This window comes from Egretta garzetta, unplaced genomic scaffold (assembly GCF_000687185.1).
Source record: "Egretta garzetta isolate BGI_Z169 unplaced genomic scaffold, ASM68718v1 scaffold560, whole genome shotgun sequence".
Lineage (NCBI taxonomy): Eukaryota > Metazoa > Chordata > Aves > Pelecaniformes > Ardeidae > Egretta > Egretta garzetta.
The window spans coordinates 254,518-271,206 of record NW_009258301.1 but is presented as its reverse complement, the minus strand read 5'-3'; the positions used below and the strand labels follow the sequence as shown (position 1 = coordinate 271,206).

Sequence of the window (16,689 nt, the reverse complement as noted above, 5' to 3'; positions counted from 1 at the left end):
GCACCTAACAAATACCGTCAATGCATGTAATGGCAGTTACTAAGTTGTACCGAACTATCAGGCCACTTTTATGACAAATAAATAGATAAATCATGGAGTGTCCTTACCAGAACTACTCTCTGAAACCCCACAAAATTGTGATGAGGCAGCAGTACAGCCCTTGGTATTACACCACCTGTAACACAAACCATAGCATGATAGTTTCTATCAATAGTTATCTTAAAGGATGAAAAAAGGATAAAAGCTATTTTTCTACCAGTCTTTTTACTGAAAGCATTAAAACAACAATCAGTGTCCTACTGATTACAATATAAGAAAATAAACGAGCAAAGATTAAAGCTCATCTTTTGATTATTTACATGGAATTTACTTTGTAAGGCACAGTTTCGACTCTACCCTCTTCTCACTCCCTCAGCTGAGAACGAAACCCTACCACAGAGTGCTGGCTGTAAAGGAATTTCTGTTCTTTTTGGTGGCCCGTATCGATAAAGGGGAACTTTATGAGAATACAGATTAAAGTTTACAAAGGGCAAAGTATTGATGTAGTAGCTTCTTTTAGTGTCACCTAAAGTATACAACTAAAATGATTCAAAAAAATAGGAAACGCAAAGCCACGATCAAACTACCTCACATTTTCAAAATTGACCGTTTTGGATCTGAATTTAATACCAACAAATAAGAAAGTGTTATATGAAAAACTCCTTAAAATACCCTCACGGAGTTCATTCCCCGATGCGAGTTCAAAACTTAAATGCCCCCTAGGAGTTAAGCCCATTACGCACCCGTGATCCAAAGAGTTACGGATCCTCTATTCGTGCAACGCAGTGATTGCTACCACCCATATTCATTACAGAATAAATCATTAGAATGTGATCTTAGGTGAGCTAAGGGATTAAGGAGAAAGGTTTGAAGGTAGGAGCGCAGGAACACTGCCTGGGCACCACAAGAAGAGAACCCGCGTGCCAAAAAAAATGCCGTTTGAAGCAGGACATACCTAATAGTAAAGCAGATAACCCTGCCCCAAATGGAAGAGGATCAGGAAGACTGCAAACGATTTTCTAAATATGAAAGTCCAGCCACAAAGACTCACAAAATACGTTACAAATAACACTGAAACTTCCCAAGGACCTCCTTAAAACAAGGACTAAAACCAAGGACGGCAACACATGCCTTAAACAGCATGTAGCATTTAAGACTTTCCATCATCTTAAAAATAATCATTGGCCTCGAAGAAACCCTCCGCTATTTAGTCTGTTACTAAGCTGAATACAACTCAAAAAAAATTTTTTTCCCCTTGTTTTGATTGAGGAACTGCAGAATATTTTGGTCAGCATTCATTTTCCGTGTTTAAATTCCCAGCAGCTGGTGGACGTTGGGCAAAGTGGGGACCTGGCAGTGTTCGGTTAAATTAGTATTAACATTTTAAGGGTTCTCCTTTTCAGAAGGAGCAGATAGAAATACTATGACCTAGAGGTGTGAGAAGTAAACTCTACATCGCATCGCTTGGAGATCACCAGCCTCCTGATAATAAAAGTCAGTTTATTCATTACTACGTTTTTAAGGAAAACACTCCAGTACCACCAGCCGGGACTTGGGAAGCATCCTGGTCCTCCTCTGTAACAACACTTACTGACAGAAGCTCATGAGAGAAGTGAAAAGGTCCTGAGACCCTATATTAATGTCATTTTAATTATCTGCTAGGATTATGTACTGCCTTGATCATTTCTGCAAACCTAACTGTAGATATCAACCGCACTGCTAAAGTTTAATTTAAAAAAAAAAAAAAAAATCAGAAGCAGAGTTTAAAACACTTAGAAAATTTTAACTCCAAGATGAATGATAGTGCAAAAGGTCGTTAAAAGGGAATGCTGATCCCGCCAGGGAGCAGTAAGGTTCAACATTTACGTGCTTTGAACCCTGTGTATTTTACGTTTACATTCAGTACTTTTCATCCATCCGGAGTAAACGCCGTTCCAGGTAAATAATTGCTCCTACCCCCAACATGACGCCAAACGGGAGGAAGGACCCAGGGGCCCTACAGGAGAGCGGCTTTGGGAGGAATCCCTTCCCCTCCCCAGCTCCCCGCAGAGCGGAGGTGAGGACCGAGAGGCGCACAGCAAGAATTCAACGCGGGGCCCGACTGGACGGGGCTTTCCAGAATGTCTAAGCAGCAAAAGGAATTCTTCAGATGGATCCTAACAGCCAGCTCCTTCCGCAGGCTCTTGCATCACGTAACGTGACCAGCAGAGAATCCCCTAAATTCTATTTACCCTAGAAACACTTTTAGCCTGTTTCAAATTAATAAATAAGAGTAAAATTTATTGCACGTGCTGCAAAGGCTTACACGTTACACAGAGAGAACACGTTCACTTTTTTTTTTTTTAAATATAAATTAGTGACGTGAACGGAATTTGTAGCACGTAGGCTAAAAACCTCACATTTAATTATATTCCTACCAAGCGCTGCGATGAAGCGAAGCACATCACGGGGTGCTCACCTGTAACCACCGGGTAGAATTTCCCTTTCTATATCCACTCTTCAAACTTTCATTCTGCGGTAACGCTGTAGAAGGCTTCACAGTCACCTGCTTTGCCTTTTATTTTTCTTTCTTACAAGACTCCTATCTACATATATTTCAGAGAATCAAATTGCAAACCTACAGCCTCATTAAAGACAAAATAAAACGCTGAGCAGGAGGGGAAGGGCTAAAGAGATTTAGCAGGCTCAGGGAGAGGACAGGAACAGAAAACACCGCAAAAATCTGGATGATTTGGAGAACCCAACATTTTACACCATGCTAACCAGCAAGCCTAGCAACTTTATCTGTTACCCATAAGAATTTGTGCATCACGAGCAAGAAATCTTTCCCTCTGCGGCTGAAAATATCGATGCATTTAAAAACCATAGACAAAAACATAGGTTACTTCCCCATTTCGAAATTAATTACAGAGCTACCACCAATCCATGTGATGGCGTAGAAACACTGCACTTGTTTTGGCACAGGACAGCAAGAGAGATGGTAAATTTGAAAAGATTTTGTGAAAAGGTCCCTCTCTTTCATGCAGCAGTTGATTAACATCGGCCAAGGTGGAAGCCAGGGTACCCGAGGAGGCCACGCCGGATTAAGCTGCCACTAGAGCGTGCTCCTTGACCAGCACGGAGTCCTACTGACCCATTTCTCGGGGGGGTTTTTTCCACAACCTTCTTCATTTTGCTAACTGAAATACAGGGAAAAGTGTCCTGTACTTCTCTGAATTAAAGGAATATAGGCATCCAAACCAGACTGAGTTAGTATTTTAAAATGATAAAAATATGTTTGTAACCCTCCCAAGCTTTTGGGCAGCAATTTCCATCATGAATTCTTCTCTACCTTGACTTGCAACTGAAATCCTTACTGCTGTTAGATTGGGACTTCTTCAGTCAATGCAGTTTTTTTTTAAAAAAATAATAAAAAATGGATTTTAACAAACAAGTAACATTTCTTTTTTGAATGACCATCTAGGGTTTTTGCTTCTTTTGATGTTAAATCACGCATAGTTAGGGGAAAAAAGACGAAAAAGTAAATTATGTGCTCATAAAAAGTACTGATGTGTGTTTTATAAACGGAATGTGGCCCATCAGGGAGAGAGAAATGATCTACTTTTAGGAAGCATTGGTTACTGGCGCCTTCCCCACTGGACCACCTGCTAACAGTATTTGATGTTGTTCTCCTTCTCTGTGACGAGGATGACTACTTTGCTAGACTGCTACGAAGGCGACGAAACGCGTGTGCACAGAAAAAGGAATTCAGTATAAACCGACGTTAAATAAAAATGTAAGTGTCTCTCTTGAACTTCAAGCAATGCATGCATTTGGATCTTCAGAGAGCTCAACGCATGAATAAGGCCTTATTTTTAGCCTGTCCTATGAGCGCAGCATAATTTCGGGTCTGCTTCTCTTCCATTTGCATAAACCCAAATGTTACCACTGAGATATTTGATCTGCTCGCTAACACTTATTCTCTCTAATCCCTCTATTTCAAAGACCACCCAACCGACAAACGTCACCGGCAGAGAAACCGAAATCCAAGTAACACATTAACAAAATAAGGGCTGATTCATCTACAAACCCAAGATTTTCTTTTCCATTTTGACTCTGCAAACATCGCCACAGATCCCTTTTTGGAACACCTGAGAGAAAAACACAACTAACAGGAGAGGTGGCTTAGAGAAAACCAAAGTCTTGGATTCAAGAATTCACGTTGGCCTCTTAGAATCGCCCTACGAAACGTAAGCAAATCGGTTTAATTTTCAAGTAGGATTGCACTGATTGCTAAATATTTTCTTGTAACTCAGAAGCTTACACACAGCACAACCAAACACAGCATCAGAAGTTAAACTGGCAATAAATCATTGATCACATGCAAAGTTTCAGATCACAACTCACTGAATTTATGATCACAAAGTCAATGTGATAAAAGCGGTCTTTCCTTGACAGCAGCAGACATAGTAATTTCAGGAGAAAACAAACTTTCAAGGCAGAGTAAGCCTCCAAAGCCATTAGCAGCCCTAATTCCACCAAAAGGGCCTCTTGAGCAAGACTACGCGGATACTGAAAATCGCATGCAGGGAAGTTTAAGCATTACAAAAAGTTTAAAAGTCTTTGGGTGATAACCGTACTCGAAGTAAAAAGCCCCCAGGAAAATTTTAATCTGTAAGCTTACAGCCCAGACAACTAACATTTTCCATAAAGCTCCCCAGGCAGATGACAACCAGGCACGGATTAAAATGCGGCAGACAAGCAAAGCTTCAGCAATATTGCACCTTCAAGTGGAACAGCAGCGTTAAACGTTACTCGTTAGCAGAACAGTTATTCCAGATTCTGAAAATGAACCTATGAAGTTGAAGATCTTTACCTGTTAAACTTTAATGTTCTGCTCTGACTACCTCAAGGCAACGTCCCAAGCGAACGCGCATCTTTTCTTCTCCTCCTTACCCACTCCCATTTCCATAATTCATCCTTCTAACCATTTAAGAAGTCAGACATTACCAGCGCAGAGGATACTTGCGGAGCACGTTGGTGGTGCTCAAAAAGGGTTATATTGGACTAGCTGCTGAGGGCACACCAAAGAAGCAGCAAGACGCACATCTAGATGAGCTTTGACTGGCACATATATGGAGCAGACAGGTCTGGGGCTTTATTGTGTTGTGCATTCCTCAGATGAGATGGGTCTTTCAAACGCTAAATGAAAACAATGCCAGAATTAAACAACTGGAGCGAAGTGACTTGCATTTCCTATCGCCCCATGGAAGACAGGCTTTTCTCCTTCATTTTCCCTTTTTTTTTTTTTTAATTTAAAATTTTGTAGCATACCTCAAGGACCCGATGCATATTGCTGTTTTTTCATGCATTGCTTACGCACCGTCTATCACAGGGCACTGCTTGTATACATTTCTATAAAGTTACCTGGTCAAACTATTTTGGAACCAAGACACTAAAATTCTCATTCTTTCTATTTGAGAAATATCCCAATCCTTTGGCCTCACCCTAATTGACACGACTTGGCTTAAAGCCTTTACGTTTTGTATGTATATTCTCAGTGAGAAAAAAAATCTTTGGCTTAAAGCCTTTACGTTTTGTATGTATATTGTATTGTAAATTGTATATAAATTGTATATAAATCAAATTTTTACCAAACCGGAGGGCAGAAGCATTTCCTTTTTTGAAGGTTGCCTCCACTAGTGCTGTTTCATGACTGGTGTTGCAAATGCTGCCAGCGCTGCTTCTCAGACTCACGAAAAGTGATCTCTGGAGCTTCCACCTCTTTCTTGAAAAAGCAGCCTTCAAAATGCAAGCCGCTCCAAAGCACTGCAAAGCTGCCCATCTTTCTCATTCCTGAAAATCCTCAATTTTACCATTTTAAAATTTAGTAAATAAGGATATCTTTTTTTTTTTTTGATGCCCCTTGCCATTTACATGTACTCTCTAGCAGCTTATCTTACAGCATCAACCATCATCGTTGCCACCACTCCCAGAGCAGAAGGCTGCGAGATGCTTTCGTGCCTGCCTCTGAATTCACGACCAGAGGTTCACCCACACCACAAATACGGCAAATGAGCAGCCTTCATCTTTCTATTTACCCCCATCAAGAAGGTGCCACCATGTTTCTCGCAGGAAAAAAGTGTGAGAGCTGAAACCGCGAGCGACAGCAGCCATGGGCTCTGGGGGGCGGGGGGGAAGGTCTGTCCTCGCCGCTCTTGGATGGCCGAGCTGCCGGGCAGCGACCGCGTCCTGCAGGAGCCTCCGTTCCTTTCTAATAAATATCAAGGGGCACCTCTGGGATGGAGCACACACCTCAAACTGGGCGTTAATTGGCTCGGGTATGCATGTAAAAATAGTGGGACTTGATCCTAAATTGGCCCGAAAGCGGGTTGTATCATACCCAATTAAAGTGCAGATCACTAAAATAGAGACTCGCCGATGTAGACACAAACGTCATTTGGCAGCCAGCGCGGTTCTCAAACCTGCAGCGGGAACACAGCTCAGGACGTGAAAGCGTAATAAAGCTACCGATTGAATAGCCCGATTTCTAGAATTTAGATAGATTTTGCTTCATTTTATAGCATTGTAGTAACACTTTACTAGAGGGAAAGACAGGTTCTTGGATTTCAGAGTCGCAATTCAATTGGTATCTGGAGTTACAACATAGATAGCTCTGGCACCCTCTCAGGAGACTCCAGTTAAAAAATTCTTGGCTCAAGTTTGTAGCGAAAATAAACAGGCGGCATTAATCTAGTCACCATTTATTCATAAATTACATTAAAAAGCCCCAAACCTTAGTTTACTAAAATGGCAGCCCAAAAGATTGTGAATGCATCTGCCAGGACTAACAACAGCAAAAAGAAGGTGCCTGGCAAAGTCTGTAAAGCAGCTCTTGCGATCTGCGTATCACCTCCTTACAGGGACAAAAACCGCCTTGGGACAGACGATTCCTGAAGTCAGCTGCACAACTCCAACCAGGCTGACCAACGCCCGCCGTCCTGCTCTACAGAAAAGATCTTGACAAGGAAATACGAGTCTGTTTCTCCCCAATTTTGGAAGCATTGCAGCTGTGCATTGCTTGATCATTTAGTTTATTAAAGGCAACAACTGTCAAAATCTATACGAACTAATTTGTCGTGCAGCAATTTTGCATTATTGGAATCTTGTTATAATCTGACTAACGCACGCTATCGCTTTCTAACCATGCCTAGAATGGGTTTCTTGGCCCGAAGACAGTAATCCAAACCATCTTCCCATCACACTGAAAAATACGCATGTTTGCAGAAAGTCACATTACTTAATTTGCAGACTCAATGGGCCTTTAATAATACGAGAGTAAAAAAAAAAATGTTTGCAAAAGGACACTAATTTTTGGTGCTATTCAGCAAGTTACATGTTTGCGTAAGGAAAATACCATCTCGAGATCTGTAAATGCCAAGGAAGCACATATTGAGATGCTTATGGAACACGAGACAAACTCGAGGGAAAAAAGGTCAACAATTCATTCAGATAGAAGAACATATTCCAAGTCTACACGTCCAAACCAAACAAGAAACCCAGCCATTCCGAGTCCCGTGCCTCAAAACTTACGTAGGGGTGCCAGTTACTCATTAACTTGACTTGTTTGCCTCCAACGCATGCAACTGTCTCTTGCCCCTGCCTGCAATCCTTCACGGGGCATTTGAAGTTCCTCGAATTTGTTGGTAGATCGGCAGCCGTACAAAACACGAGGACCTGGTACAGCGATCACTGCCTAACGTCCCCCGAGCACGGTATTCGACAGACGCTTCCATTGCAGTACCAGCATTGGCCTACAGGTCATTTTACTTGATGAGCTTAAAGGTCTTTTCCAACCTAAACAATTCTGTGATTTTTAAGATGCTTTAAGCGCTGTGGCCTGCTATGTTAGTACTTTGACAAACACGGTTCACTATTTTTGATAGAATAGATTAGCAAGTAAATATTACAAAGACATGGAGGATCGCCCAGACGCAGATATGCTTCTTAGCAGAGGAGACAACATTGAAGTTGCCACTTGAAAGGCATGGGAATTTTTGTAAATTTTTAACGTATTAGAGATAATTTTTTTTTTTTTAACTCCTACAGAAGCTTAAAATTTGCCTATGAATCTTGGCAGATTAAGCGTGCACCTTGTGACGGATTCTCATGATTACAGTGGAATCAGCAGGGCTACGTTACGTACAGGACTGTATGCAGTAAGCACGTGCAGAGATACAGCATCCCCCGAGTCACAGGGAACAGACAGTAAAAACAAGTACTGCCACGCAAAGACAGTCTGAAAAAGGATGCAGGGACAAAAACTGTGAAACAAATCACTGACGGTCACTCCCACCACGCCTCAAACTGACTGTGAAACGAGGGAAATGATGCTTCCAGTGTCCTGCAGGGTTTAACCGGGGGCCTCGTTGCCTGCCTTCGCATCCAGCTCTCATCGCCAGGGATGTGAGTGCTGTAGCGGTGTCAGTTCTTCCTCTGACCGCTGCGAATCGGGCAAACCACCGGCTGCGGAGCATAACTGAACCTTAAGCAGAGCTTGCAATGGCCTGGATGCCAAGCGATGCCTGGAACACCAGTCCCTCCAGCTAAGCCCGCTGCACCAGTAACACAAGTCGTCTGGGGTTGGTTCTCTGCCCACAGCCGTACTGTGCACACTAAAGTACATAAGAGCCAGAAAAAAAAAAACCCCAACCAAACTTAAAATTGAAATCTTTGGATATCTGCAAGAAAACAGAAGGAAGAAGCTTGCTGCAGAGAGTCTGTCTATCCTTAATTATTTCTTTCACAACTATGACGCTATGAGGGTGGTGAAACCCTGGCAGGGGTTGCCCCGAGAGGGGGTGGAGGCCCCATCCCTGGGAACATTCCAGGCCAGGTTGGATGGGGCTGTGAGCAACCTGATGTGGTTCAAGGTGTCCCTGCTCCTGCAGGGGGGTTGGGCTGGGTGGCCTCTGGGGGTCCCTTCCCACCCAAACCATTCTGTGATTCTACGAAATACAGGCAGAGAGACAGCTCTGGGGAGACGGGCAGCCGAGATGAAACACGAGGCGCTCATCACCTCTGGAAGGAGTTGCCAGGAGGGCTAGGAAAGCTCAAAGCCCTGCACCTCGCTTCCTCTCTCATCGGTAGCCGTGCCCTCCAACAAGCAAACAGCCGGAGCCCCCTACCCTCCGAAGAACAGGGTATTAAAAGGCAGAAAAGTACATCTGCTGCTTGTTCGGCGCTTGGCACTAATACTGGTTCATCCTCACGCTTGCCACCACTGCCGAGAAGACCTTGATGCAGAAGATGCGTGGCTGAAGGCGCCGCTGATGCTTCCACAGACAGGTGAGCTTCACAGATAACAGCCAGCAGGGTTTTAATCCAGCAAACACTTTCTAGGACACAGCTTAAACCTCCTAGGCCAGCTAGCTAAACCAATAACATCATCTCTGTAGGCAGTGGGGAAACAATTTTTGCTCCCTGCGAGTTGAGCGCTCACAGCAAAGTTACTCACACAAGAGGGACGAGATGCAAAGACGACGCACGCAAATTCCACAGCCAGCAGCCACGGCCCAGGGTATCGCAGCCCTGCTCTACCAAGTTTAGCGGAACGCGTTTAAAAACGTTTGGATATGTGACAAAACAGGTCTAAAAATATCGAGCACATGTGAAGTATAATGCATCTCTCACACAATTCTCCCCGCCTTATTATAAATTCAGACCAGAATTCATCAAAAGGGCAAGTATCACACATGCTTATTAATTTACAGATGAGTGTAAGTAGGAGAGAGAAGGCAGGAGGCAAGGTGAATAAGCAGAAGAGGCACAAATCTATGTGAAATTTTTTCCCGTTGGAGCAAAGCAGAACATAACACCTCTTTGGTACCGTACCATGTGTGCTGTGAAAAGCGACGTGCGCTCGAATGCGTGCTTTACTCCCATCCCAAGGGATCGAGCTTCTTGTGTGACGCCCCTTCTCCTTTTCTTCCTCTTCAGTTTGTCTATGAGCCACCCACTTCCAACGGAGGCCTAACAACCGCCCTGCGTCTTACTGTATACACAGGAAAACATATAGCCCCATGCCGATTTAGGACTCGGAAATTAAGGCGATAGGTAGGCAACGCAGCATTGGCTTTCCTCTTAGGCCTTGGCTCAAGAGGGAGGCTTTACCTAAAATAGTTTAAGTGCCATCGCTTTGAGATCCCCATCCTCAGAAAGCGGTTTTGAGAAACGCGACCAACGTTGCCTTCAAGCTTTTGGTTGCAAAGGCACCTAAGCGCGACTGCTACTGAGGCAAAAGTTTCAGAATTAAACATACATGCAAAGAAGGACACACAGCATAGATGAATAATGTATGCCTATAAATAAGTGGAAAAATAGACTTAAAATATCCACATAACTATTAATTAGTTATTAATATTAGATCTCTGGTCTATTTCCCTTCAAATTAGCAATTAGCCACCCACTAGCAAAATGTCAATTGCAAAACAAGAGGCTGTATTTATAGCGCAACCTACTTCGAGTTTGGAGCGACGTGTCAGCCACTGCTAAATTACAATACCCCTATTGTGTGCCTTCCCAAATTAACACCTAACTTTCGTTACAGGCACCTATGCGTACAAAAGCCAGATTAGATTTTAATAGTCTTTATTATATCGCATGAGCTGGTGCAAACAATTCTGCACGTAGACGTCCACGTGGAGAGAAAGAGAAAAGAAAAAGGAGCATTAAGTGATTCCTGGGTGTGAAGCTGGGTCGGACGCTGGCACAGCCGTATCTTGAAAGGTCCCATGCAGCAGTGATGCGTCCAGGAGACGGCGATAAGGAATTCTTGGATCTGATTTTGCATTATTTCCCATCCAGAGACTAGCGTTGATTGCCAGCACTGCAGGCAATGCACCCCGAAATGCAGTACAGCACACTGCTGCATCTTTAGACTTGCGTTCATATGGAAGAGTCACCAACGGAGGGGAAACAACCTCTCTAACAACAGATCTTGCCAACCAGTGGAGAAAGGCGTATGCACCTGCATAGGATACCCTGCACAAACCCACACTGGGTCCAGACCAGTTGCCCCAGTGACTGCCAGCTCACCGAGACGGAAGACGCCCTTCATAGGCGGCTACCTGCTGAAACGCAGAGGTCCCCCTCCAGCTTCTCTTCTACCATGGACAAACCAAGTAGAGTACAACCTGCACGGGACGCCTCTTCTCTGCGGCTTTTGCAAATGAGGTCATTCAGGACTTCTCCGGCAAAACTGGACCACGTTGGGGATTTCAGAGGAGGCCAGAAGTCACTGCGGGGGGTTACATTTTTAAAGAACGTGGCCTATCCCACTGAGTTTTTCTGCTGGTTTGCGTTTGGTGATTTGCTTTGGAAACCGTTCTCCTCCCTTTCTCCCTCCAGATGCCTGACGCTATCTGCAGAAAAAGCGGGAAGAAGAGCATCCCGCAGAGGTTCCCTGAAGATGGAGAGCTGGCAGGGGACAGCCTGGCAATGCCCGCTAAATTGCCTCAAGCCTTCTGCTGAGAGAAAAGCGGGACTCGTCGTGTCTGCCACGGAGAGGAATCATAGAATGTTTTGGGTTGGAAGGGACCCCTAGAGGTCATCTAGTCCAATCCCCCTACAGTGAGCAGGGAAACAGAAATAGAGAAAGAATTACAGACAACCAGCTCTCTAAACAAGCTTAAGACTAAGGAACGCCATCTCCTCAATAAGAGGAGACCTGTGCTCACGTTTCGGTGGATAATAGTCTGCTTTAGAGTTTTAGAGCAGATTAATTTGGAACACGCAGAAATGTCTGAAAGATAAAACTTGAAGAGAACCACAGTAATCATCGCTGCTCATCTTTCTTCTCGGTATAAACATCACATCACTTTCCATCAGCTTGCCGGAGCACACTCCTCCTAATAACGCCTTTCACAGAACTTCCTGCTAGCTCTTTTATTCTTGTAAAAATAAAAACCACCCCATCCTCCTAGCCTTAAGATTTGCATAAAACCAGGAGCCCGGTGCCAGCTGTTTAATTTCTCATGTATTTATGAATATCAAAGTATTTGTACAAAGAAATCAATTGTGGCGGCAACTGATTTTGCACGTTGCCGATTCACCTTTAAATCCATGGGGAGCGAAGAGAATCCTGAATTAAGATCATCGTTTGCTATCTGGGAACAGGATTGTCCATGTTTTTCCATTTCCTAAATTTTCCTTTTGTCTTAAAATTCCCTTTAAAACTGTAACTGTTAAAAACCAGAGTCATCAAAATCGAGAAAAGGCAACAAGAGCTGCAAGACGAAACAAAACACGAAGGAGCCAAAGCCACCTTCATCACATGGGAGATTTTTATATCCATTATACCTTGTGGTTTTTTCTAACAACCGTCACACACGTACGCAGGAAAGCTGCGAGCTACTTGAAAAGGAAATAAGAAAAATAAGATGAACGTGGTCCCACCCATCCCTTGCTGGGCTTTTCCTTTATATATGCTGAAAATAGTTAAACCTTAAGGAGATCATCTAAAAATTTTCAGGATTAGGGTGGGCTTGACCCGCTAAGTCTCCACTATCAGCAAATTTCATTCGAGCGATGGCTGTGGAGATCCACGTGGCTTATAGCTAGGAAGAAAAACTGGAGCCCAGCAATTGATAAGCGAATTTGCTCTGTAGCTGTACCAGGGCAATCAATCTCACGCCGCCTGCTTTATATCGAACCAGCACCAAGACCGGGTTCGTACTCTTTGGTTTTTTCTCTCATTCCGTATCAGTTTAGGGCAACAGCTTATCTTAAAACACACAAGCACTATCAGCAGAGGGAAAAGATTTTTTTCATTTTATAATTATTTTTTAGTTACACTTATCCTAGGCAAAGCTGGCATTACAGAGGAAAGGACATTTGACATTATTTTCTACGGTTTAATTAATCTTGATAGAAATAGGGATAGAATGTGGAGGCTTGGATATGTTACGGAGACGAAGGCAAGTGGTTTTCTGGGAAATCCTGGCTCATACAGACCACTCCAAAAAACCCACAGCAGGAACTTCTTCAAACCACAGAAGAAGAACAAGCCAATGATGGACACCTAACCCCTACTGCTGAGAGATGGACACCCATTTCTAAGTGCTACATCTTCAGATGATTGCACATCCAACGGGCTCCCGGCCACCACCGAGGGCTGCTTTCCACCAGACAAACCAGAGACTTCACTGTCACTCCAGGTGCATCTCCTGGTAAGAGCATCCCCCCCCAAAATGCCAGGGAAGCTGCCTTTCCAGTGTCTTCCATCAAGTTATTTCGGTTAATACATTGTATGGTTGGACTCGATGATCTTAAAGGTCTTTTCCAACCAAATGATTCTACAATTCATGGAACTGCAATTATTGTAATGGAATATTCCATTAGATAACCACAGAAACAGTAAATCCTTTGCCATCACGCCCTTCACCTGACTGCAGTTAAGAAGAGAGCCAAAGCCGATGACCCCGTGCAGAACAGCAAGAAAAGCAGACACGGTGCCACTTACACAACCTCTGTGGATAAAGTTGAGGGCAAAAGCGTGATTTGGGCTACCAAAGGCAGTCCGAGGCAGAACGAGGTAGCACTGGCTACCATGGACTTCAACTTCGGCACCTAAATCTACTGGACTCTTACAAATGTTATTCAAAAAGATACCAAAAATGTTATTTTCTGCCTCGGGTGAAGCAAACTTGTCTGTGTGTTCAGAACAGCACCACTCAGGTGAGGAAGGGCTTCACTGTAGAGACGCCATGAGGTGTATCATTGAAAAAAAAAAAAAAGCTCATTTTGTCAAGAAGAAAACTGCAAGCACTTGCAAGTAGCTAAAGGTTTGTAGGGCTTTCTAGACCGACGGTACTTTACATTTATACATTCATTCTATGTTTTTCCAAGTGCTACAAAAAGATGAGAGCAGATCCATTTTTGTTCCCTTTTATATTGAGAGGGAAACTTTTTAAGCGCTAACTACCCCCGACAACGCAATCAGAACCCGACCCGATTTCCAGGCACAAACGAGCTGGGCTTTTCTCAGGACAGGTACACATCACCGCGTTCATCCCCACGTACCCTGCCCCTCGGTTCCGTCTGTAACACTGAAACCTGAGGAAAAAGCCAAATCTGTGCCCTGGAGAATGAGCAGGGCAGGGGAGCGGGTGCACTTCGGTGACCTGTGGAGAAGGAAAAGCCCAACCGAGCCTGCGGGCAGAGATGATCCCGCTCCTCCGCACTGCAAAACAGCCAGCGAGTGAATTACACGGCTGCAAGGCTGGGATTATAGGAACCCAAAAAACCTCTGGGTAGTCGTCATCTTCACTATCCGAGCATGAATCTCCATGTGTGTTGATACAAACCCTTGCAGAAACCCTGATGTGGTTATACACACTCGGGTAAAATGGAGCGGTACAAATTGATCTACAACACACACGCGCAATTAAAAAACAAACACGTGCAAGAGATCCCGAGGATTTTACCCATTCACTTAAAACTCTGCTGTTCTATTTCAGGCACCTCCCTTTTTTGCTCAAGGAACCTTCAAAATTAAACCCAGACATCATAAACATTATTATTACCACTATTTATTTGAATAACAGCAGCATCCAAGAGACCCCTTTTCAAGATGGGGGCCCCGTTGCGCTAACGTTGCACAAACACTTAAGACTTCGTTCCTGTGCCACGGAGATTGTAATGGAACCAGAGAAGGTCGATAAACAACATAAAAGTCAAATGTCAACAACAACAACAACAAAAAACTCCCGTGCAGGACTTGGGTTGGTTTGTTTTAATGTATTTTCCCTAGACCATCTGCTACTCTTTCTTACCAACCAAGGTCCTCCAGATAGTCTGCATCTCTGCTGCTGCTGATTCAGTCCCCCTACAGCAACCCATTAAAAAAACCAAAATTAAAATTAAAAAAAAAAAATATATATATATTCCTCTTTTGTAGGAGGCAAAAAACACTGAAGAGTCTTCAAAGATAATGGAAGTGCCAAGACGTAACATAGCTTTTTCAGCCGTTCCTGAAGGTGCTGGTTGTTTCTGAGTTGGGATAAAGACAATGTTGGATATTGCCATCTTTATCTCAGTTCAGTAACTTCCTCTCTGGTCAGTGAAATGAAATATTTCTAGTACTGCATGAGGATTGAACGCTAGCCCTTGGTTTACGTAAAAAAAACCAAACCATTGGTAAAAAAGGTAGATAACAAATCTGTTCAGTGTTTGGATAAAACAATCTCTATACAGCCAGTGGTGAGAGAATGGGATTTTTCTTAATTTGTAACGGTGGGGCCAACGGCCTCCCATGGGTGAGTCCCTGCCCAGCCCCGGTGACCGCAGCAGAAACAGGGGCGCTGAGCGAGGTTCCAGCCCCGCGAGCGGGGGGCACAGGCTGAGAGAAGAAAGGGAACAGCATCAGTAATGGTCTGAAGTTGTGCCAGGGCAGGGTGAGGTTGGCCATGGGGAACAATTCCTTCCCCTTGGGGCTGTCAGGCACTGGAAGGGGCTGCCCAGGGAAGGGGTCCAAGGGCTTTGCCAACCTGAACGATTCTGTGATCCCGGGCACAGGCGCTGGCTCGGGCTGCGTTAGGGAACCCCTCATTAAACAGCTGAAGCTCTCAAAATGTGCAGCCATTACCCTAGCGCGAGGCAAAACGTTACGCATACTCTGCCTGTCTAGGATTTTTTTTTTTTTTTCTTCATTCAGCAAACATTTAGTAGATTTAAGATTCCCAAAACAAATGATTTTCTAGGTGTTACTAAAAAATCCATACAGCTCGCCTGGATTTGGTTAGAAGTGATAAATAGATGCATTTCCTACAGCGAAGTCCACGCTTTACAGATCCTACAGTCGCTGCTCTCATTCCAACTCAGCACGGGAGAAAGGAAGCAAAAACCCCTGTTGAAAATGTTCTGGTTTGGAGGATTTTTTCGGCATTCATCTATTACTATGAAACAGTTGTCCCCCTCCCCCTTTCAGTATATTCCTGCTTCTCCACAGCGTTGCTCTTTTCATTTAACCCGAGAAGTCTACCGTTAAATTCTTCCAGGCAGACACAGCAAGTCAGGGAACGCTTTACCTTTTGACAAATCCACTATACTTAGGGAATAGAAGTGTTTCCCCCACCCAGTTCTTCAACAAAGCTTCCCAATTACACCACTCTGTCCCAGGGTTCCAACGTACGCTGTATAGCACACTGAATTTAAAGCAGAGATAGCCACGAAATCGCCCTTCAGATACACTAAACCCACGCACACGGGAACGGCGTGCCGGCGTTCCCCAACCCTGACACGGTGTGCAGCACGTCGCTGGTGTAAACGAGCCACGGCGTTATTTTCCGAATTGTCCTAAGCGATACTCAGCTCCCATGAACGTCCAAGGAAGGGCTACGACCACGGCGCACCGGGCAGCCACGTGTCACCCACTTCTGTTCCCAAACAAGCCCTTTTGGCTGGCCTCTAGGCAACTTCCATGGGTGTTGCCAGCAGAGAGACGCGAGGCAGGGCTAGGGTTTGGGTTTGTTGTTTTGGTTTTTTTTTTAAAATATATATATAACTACTCTGACATGCATTCAGTTTTCCAGGGAGGTAGCACTGTTCAAAACACAAGTGAACTGTTGGAGCGAGGCCAGGGGAGGGCTACTAAAATGCTACGAGGGCTGG

At 44.2% G+C, this 16,689-nt stretch overlaps 1 protein-coding gene across 2 annotated transcripts in view; it reads right to left on the bottom strand.

Annotated features, from left to right (window-relative positions):
- The window catches only part of LOC104126197 (TBL1X receptor 1), a 62,490-nt gene that overhangs the window by 35,012 nt on the left and 10,789 nt on the right, over nt 1–16,689 (bottom strand). Inside the window, exon 2 of one of the 2 annotated variants that reach the window (XM_035894111.1) lies at nt 108–175. The exons of the other annotated variant lie outside the window; for it this stretch is intronic. The gene's annotated coding sequence lies outside the window, so the exon portion shown is untranslated. The remainder of the gene's footprint in view (nt 1–107; nt 176–16,689) is intronic. 2 annotated transcript variants of the gene reach the window in all.